The sequence below is a fragment of the Triticum dicoccoides genome, chromosome 1B, assembly GCF_002162155.2.
Source record: "Triticum dicoccoides isolate Atlit2015 ecotype Zavitan chromosome 1B, WEW_v2.0, whole genome shotgun sequence".
NCBI lineage: Eukaryota > Viridiplantae > Streptophyta > Magnoliopsida > Poales > Poaceae > Triticum > Triticum dicoccoides.
This window is the reverse complement of record NC_041381.1, coordinates 40,722,164-40,729,067: the sequence shown is the minus strand read 5'-3', so window position 1 is coordinate 40,729,067 and position 6,904 is coordinate 40,722,164. Positions and strand designations below refer to the sequence as shown.

The following is a 6,904-nucleotide window of genomic DNA, read 5'->3' as shown; positions in this document are numbered from 1 at the left end:
TCAGAATTGGTGCATAAGCTGAAGCTGTACCCTTGCTGATACTACTGACAACCTCCATACAGTCCGTCTCGATCACAACATTTCTCAGGTTCAGATCTTGGGCAAGTGCCAATCCCTCATTGCATGCTAACGCTTCTAGGCTCGCAGGGTCTGTCAACCCGTCGAAGGTGACAGCTGAAGCACCCAGAAACTGCCCTGTATTGTCTCTGCGACCGCTGCACCTGACTTTCCATTGCGTGATAGCCCTCCATCAACATTGATTTTCGCACTATTGAGCAATCCATCTAATCTTCCTCTTGCACTGAACTCGTGGAGCTGAAACTCTGACAGTCCGGGCTGCCGCAATGTTCAGGTCCTGCAGATATCTTGCGATGAAGCTCATGGTGGTCAGCGGACCTTGGTATTCATTATCATGGATGTCACGTCTCCTCGCCCACCATATTGCCCAGAAGGTAACCAGGACCCGAGCTAGATCATGTTGATTCGTAGTTTCAAACAGCCAGAAGAGCCATAGCCGAGCATCTTCAGTTTGGTTTGATTTTATGTGCTCCAAAATCTCTTCGTCGCCAAGTGCCCAAACACACCTGGCCATACTACATTCAAACAAAGAATGCCTCCAGTTATCCTCCGCTGCATTGCAAATTGACCAAACCGAAGAAGTTGCCATGTTCCTTTTATACCTCGTCGTTCCAGTTGGCAATGATGTGTGCGCTAATCTCCAAGTGAAAACCCGAAGTTTTGAAGGCACCAAGACCTTCCACAATCTAGTCCAGTCCTTGTTTGCTCCTTCTTGGTTCGAGTGGCTTGTTCTATTCTCTAACCATTCCTCTCTCTGAGCCTTAATTCCTGTGAGCATTTTATAGGCCGACCTCACTGAAAAGGTGCCCCTTTTGTCATAGTGCCATGCCCAAAAATCAGCCTGAACTCTTGAACTAAGACGTATATTCAGTATGACATCAATATCCAGTGCAATGAAGTGTTCTTCCAGAACTTGTTTATCCCAAGATTTTGTTGTCCCATGAATCAGTTCCGACACAAAAATGGGGGGATTCTGCTTCAACGCACAAAGTGGTCGCAGTTTATAATCTCTAGGAAGCCAATTTTCATGCCAGATCTAATCCCCGTCGATCAGTTTGTTACCACGGGAAAAAAACAGACCAGAAAATCCTGCTATACTGGAGTAGAGTTGTGCACCCCACGTGGATTACTGCTTTGGGCAATTATGGTTAACCACAAACATATAAGAAGAAAATGGAGAATTTTTTAGGAATATAATTGAAAGAAGCATTTTGAGAATGCTGAAATGCTGTACTGGTTTGAGGGAATGATGAACTGTGTTGATAAGAGAAGAACAGCAGTTGGAGTAGTAATTTTTCATATAACAGGAAACATGCTCATATATGCATCCAGCGGTGAACCGGCACTGCTAGCAGAATTCAATCTTATACTATAATACAGGTATTAAAGTTCAAATTAAACAATGGTAGGGAGAAAGAGGAACATTAAGAACATGAGGCAACAGAAAGTCTCGAACAACAAAACAAATATGAAATTATAATTGTTTTTGAACTAATATAATGTCAAATAGGAAATACAAAAATAGACACCAAAGATTGGTTCATACATTTCGTGGGCTGCTGCGCTAGTTTAGGACAAATAAGCATACACCCTCACTCATGAGTCATGACATATTATCGTTACATTCAGACACCCCTATTGGCTGTATAGAAATGAACTCGCATTTTTTATCACAAACACATATACGAGCATAATCAAGTTCACACACAAAGCAGAATCATATTTAGTAAAGCTTGAATGAATGGATTTAGCAATCCTTGCTGACCACATTGTAAGGTTGAAATCGAGGAACCATGGATTCACTCCTGATTAGCATAATTCCCATATTCCATTAGTATCAATGAAGTTTGGATGTGCTTCTATGGCTTGTATCACCTGATCTGGTAGCTTGACACCATCATTGAACACCATTTCCTTCAACTTGGGAAGGTTGTTGATTCCCGACAGAGACACTATACCGTCGATGAGCCAGGTGATGTTTTCAAGCTTAGGAGCTTCTCCAAGTTCGAAGTTGATGTCGGTGATGCCGCCCCCCTCAACGACAAGATACTTGAGATTTTGGAACCCATTGGTCTGGATTATAAGCTTGCCTTCAGTGTGTAAATTAACATGCTGGAGCCTGAGGCCGCGTAGGTTGGGCAGATCTGCGAGGGATTCCATATCATTGTGGTCTAACGAGGTGTTATGAAGAGTTACCTCAGCAAGTTTGTGGCTGCCTCTTGCGAACAATGGGAGAAGATGCCCATACACCGTGACTCCACTGATTCTCAGGCTTTCAAGAAGCTTGGGTGTGTTTTTACAGTGTGCACTGATAGCATCGGCTGCAGGTACGTCAGGAGGAGCAGCAGCCTGCCTGGTAGGCGGAGGCTTGATCTCGATCGACAAAGACCAAAGGCACTCATTCAGATCGCTAATTCCTTGGAGTAAGTTCTCAAGTTGAGCTTTCCAATCATAAATGATCACACCAAGAACCCTTAGTTGCCATAGCTGGCCAATCTCTCTCAGCTCTGTAGCATGATGTTTCGAAGCCTGTACATGGGACAACACTTCCAGGTCCATCATTTTTCTGACCTTGTGAGGCATCTGGACAGTGGAAAGTATGCTAGCATCACCACCACCAGTGTCGGTGTGACGTCCACCCAGCAGACGCTTTAGCTTCAGTAGCATGAGCAGTTTTGTGGCGCAGGCATTCACAGGAGTGTGCCGGATGTCCAACACCTCCAGCTGCTGGAGCATGTTGATCTCCTTGGGCAGCTGAGTGACATCTGTGTTCCTTAGGCTCAGATACTTGAGCAGTATTAATGAGGTGCACACATTCCTGAGCCATCGCTGGCCATCGTAGACCGGTGCGGCGCCAGCGGCCCGCTGCCTAACCGTCGTTCGTCGCGCGTAGGGCGTCTCTTCTATAGGGCGTCTCCATACGTAGGGCGTCTCTTGTGTAGCACCTCGGGCTAAGACGCGGAGGGGAGCACCTTGGAAGGGACGGGGATGGCAACCAGTGGGCATCGACGCGCCGATCTTGCGCGCCTCCTCACCGGCCACGTCCGGGTGCTCCGCCTTGTGCTAGCCCGGCGCCATCGCGTGCAGCTCGAGGTTCATCTCTCCATGCATCTGCCTGGGATGCACCAGATGAGACGCCCCGGTGTGGTGTGTCAAATTTGAGCACCATGGATCAGATCACTTACCTCGCAAAGCTTGGCTGAGAGATGTCATGAGGGCGGCGCTAGGAGTCGAACCGGAGCTCAGCGGTCAGCCGGAAAGGGCAGAGAGGAGGTGAAAAGACTGCCGGTCGTGGAGAACCTTTTATAGTCACCTAGGTCGGTGCGAGAGCGAGAGAATAGGCGGGCATGCATCCAAAGATTACCAGAAACAGCATGCGCATGTACATGCTCGTGGCCTTCTTAAAAGCATCCCACGCTACAACATGCATGCAGCCCAATAGAAACAGGGAAACGTTCCCAGACGGTGCACCGGCCGAAGCTTCGGCCGGTCGCACGCCTCATCACGCGCCCAACGCGAGTGTAGTGGGCCGCGCCTCCTTTTTTTGGGCCCATGTAAGCATCCTTCCTCCTCCCCCGATCCAATCTCCCCTTTTTCACCTCAATGCCGCGAGCTCACCCTCCGTTCGCCGCCGGCCAAGCTGCGTGCCTCCACCGCCGCCTCCCAGCGCTCCGTCCCCACCCCCACCCCACCCCGCTCCTCCGCCGACAACGATACTGCGTTCTTGCTGCAACCGGTCTTGAGGAAGCTAGCTCGACGCTTGATTTTGTTGCAACCAGGACGACGGCGAGCGTCGCCGGCGGCGATGGCGCCTGACTTTTTTTGCTACAACCAGATGTTTTTCAAGTGTAAAATGTTGCAACCGGCAAAAACAAAAGCTGGAACGGGCATTCACGTTTGCTGGAAGTGTTTTTCAGTTTTGCTTCAACCGCCTACCGGAGCTCTTGACACCCTCGCCGACGACGCCGTGAAATGTTACAACCGACCAAACAAAAGCTGGAACGGGTGTTCAATTTTGCTGGAAGCGTTTGTCGATTTTGCTTCAAACAACCCCCGCAGCTCTGATTTTGTTGCAACCGGCAACCTGCAAAGCTTCCACCGGTGAGTTTTTTTGCTTCAATGGCGACAGATGGAAGTGGCGACCAGAGATACGGCGCCGATGCGAGCGGCATGCACCAGGCGGCGAGGGTCGGCGAGGGCGCCTGGGCGCGCACCTGGTGTTGCAACCATGGGGGCGGCGAGGCGCAACCGCTGTTGGCCGGTGGTACATAGGCGTGATGTGGAAGCGGCGGCTCGCCATGGCGAGGAGCTGCAAGGAACACGACGGACGGCGATGAGGGATGCGAACGGCGGCGAAGAGGTTGCAAACGCAGCGCGGGAAGGCTAGTGGTGCGACTCGCGTGCGGGGGTGGCGCTCTCCTTCCTTCTCCTTTTTCCCCGCGCGGGAGGTTGACGATGGGTGCTGGAGAAGACGGGATCTCGCGCAGATCCGACGGCCCAGGCTCGCGCATCGGACGGCTGGGCCTGGACCGGCCGAACCGTTTGGGCCGGCACACCGGCGCCTAGGGTCGCCCATGGAAACAACCTGCAGCCTGACAAACCGAGAAGTTTGACCAGGAACAAATTGCAGGAAAATCGCTAGACACACCCCAAAGCGTACCTGTCCAAGTCCCCCACTAATAGGCGTGTCAGCCTTCAATTGGCTCGATTTTTACTGATTGGAAAAAGTCAAAAAAAGCAGAAAAAAGAATCCCGGCTAGATTTAGTATATTTAGAATATCTCCGCCGCGACTTGATTCCCGCAATCAGCCAGCGTTCGGAAGCGGTTATCGGTGGCGAACTTTGCGTTTCCTTCCCCAGCGTCAAGACGAAGGCAAGCCGTGATGCCGCGACGACTGCCGCTGACCGCTGATCACCGTTGCTGGCTCACCGTAAGCCTGTGCCATGCTCCAAGGAACTCACCACTAGATTGATTTGAAAGGTATGTTTATACCTATAGTATTTCATTATCTACTGCTCTGATCTGATACAGTAGTGTGTAGTAATCCTTTGGTTTGTAGCAGTTGTTGTGTTTTCTAGATGATAGAAATCTAATTAATTCAGTTTTTTAGATTTTATCTATACTTCCTAGATAAAAATAGGAATCCTTTTTCCATGTCACTTGCCTCAAACCAGGAGTTCTTCGGATGAGGCCTGCTCCGGTGCTCCCCCCTAACCTAATTTCAGAGGGGTATTTTTGTCCCGCGAATTTGTTTTTTTTCTGGCCCGCCGCAGCCCAGATCCAAGCCCTGTCTAGCCCTGTATAACCCAGAGCGTATACGTACAGTACCCTGGTCCGGAAAAAAAACATCACACGACCCCACGTCCACGTAAGACCTGCCGAATCCAATCATTCACGCGAGCAGCTCCATCAATCTCGCGAGCATTGACGCAGCTCCATAAGTCACGTAGTAGATCTCCACCGGCCGGCGGCTATCTCGTCGCCGGCGATCTCATCGGACAGCGGGCGCGACAACGTCGTGAATCTCCAACGATCGCGCACAGGTACCGCATCCCGCATCCCCCTCTAGTCTCGCTCGCGGCAACATCGAACGAACTGCCGCCGCGCCAGTGGCAGTGGTTAACCTAGTGGAGCGGGTAACCTAGCTACCCGGCGGTGCATGCGATCGTGGATCTTGTTCCGGTAGTGCTGCTCCTCGTGATCTGGGTTCACGTAGCGTCGGTTGCCGTCGGCTATGCGCACCATGTGGATCGTTAATTGATGTGGCGGCTAACCTAGGTATCCGGCGGCAGAGGTAATCACAGATCTAGCTAGGTTTTGAGATCGTGCAGTTCCTCGCGATTGAAAGTGATCTCGACGGGTGCCGTGGCCATCTTCCTTACTAAGTTTGGCAGATCTGAACGGCCTCGGTTGTGGTTGTTTACATAACATCCGTGATCATGTGCTATGTGCTTTATATTTCATCATTGATAATGTTTGCACAGGTGATGATACATATTATTGGTTGTAGGAAATGGTGGACGAGGAGTTAACTAATATCATGGTAGACATGAAGTTTGGAGAACTGATGAAAGACTGGATAGAAGATTGGTCAGATGATGAAAATTCAGATCGTGAAGATCGGTCAGAGAATGGGAACGAATGGGACGATCTTAATGTGCGTGGCATTGTCATGTTGTAATTTTTTGGTGGCATCCGACAACATTAAATCTTTGTGTTGAAAATTTATAGATGGATGAGCTTGATGATGATCAGGAAAACAACTCGGAGCTCTCGAATGAAGATTACATTAGTCAGGTACGTAAGTGAAACGTTTTGTTGGCATGCAAATTGAATTTCTTCTGGAACATTATATGATAAGTAATTATGTATTTGTGTTGTATTTTTCAGTTCATTTTCGAATGTCATAATGCGTACGACTATTACGGTGAATCCGACGTGGAGACAGGCCTTAACGACGAATCATTAGATGCACCTGGTTCTGGGGAGTCCGAGTCGTCGGTCATCATGAGTGAGGTATGTGTGTAATCAATATTCTATGGATGTAAGTAATGTTAAACCATACAAAACAATTTTCATGGTTATCTTTTGATTGTGTAGGTGACAGAAGATGGTGGGGTAATGAATGTCCAAGATACTGCCAGTGCAGATGATAAGAGGGATATGTTCATGCAGATAATGGACATGACTTTTATGACTCATGATGCTGCATATGATTTCTACAACAGCTATGCTAGATCTAATGGTTTCAGCATTAGGAAGAATAAGGTCAGGTATACCAAAACCGAGGCACATCTTATGCGTTATAGGAAGTTTGTTTGTTCC

General features: G+C 49.1%; 1 long non-coding RNA gene across 1 annotated transcript; it reads left to right on the top strand.

Annotated features, from left to right (window-relative positions):
• Positions 1-6,160: 6,160 nt before the first annotated feature.
• LOC119300624 lies at positions 6,161-6,567 on the top strand. The gene is made up of 3 exons (XR_005146539.1): positions 6,161-6,236; positions 6,335-6,376; positions 6,470-6,567. It is a non-coding gene; the product is annotated as an uncharacterized LOC119300624 (long non-coding RNA).
• The last annotated feature ends 337 nt before the right edge of the window (positions 6,568-6,904 follow it).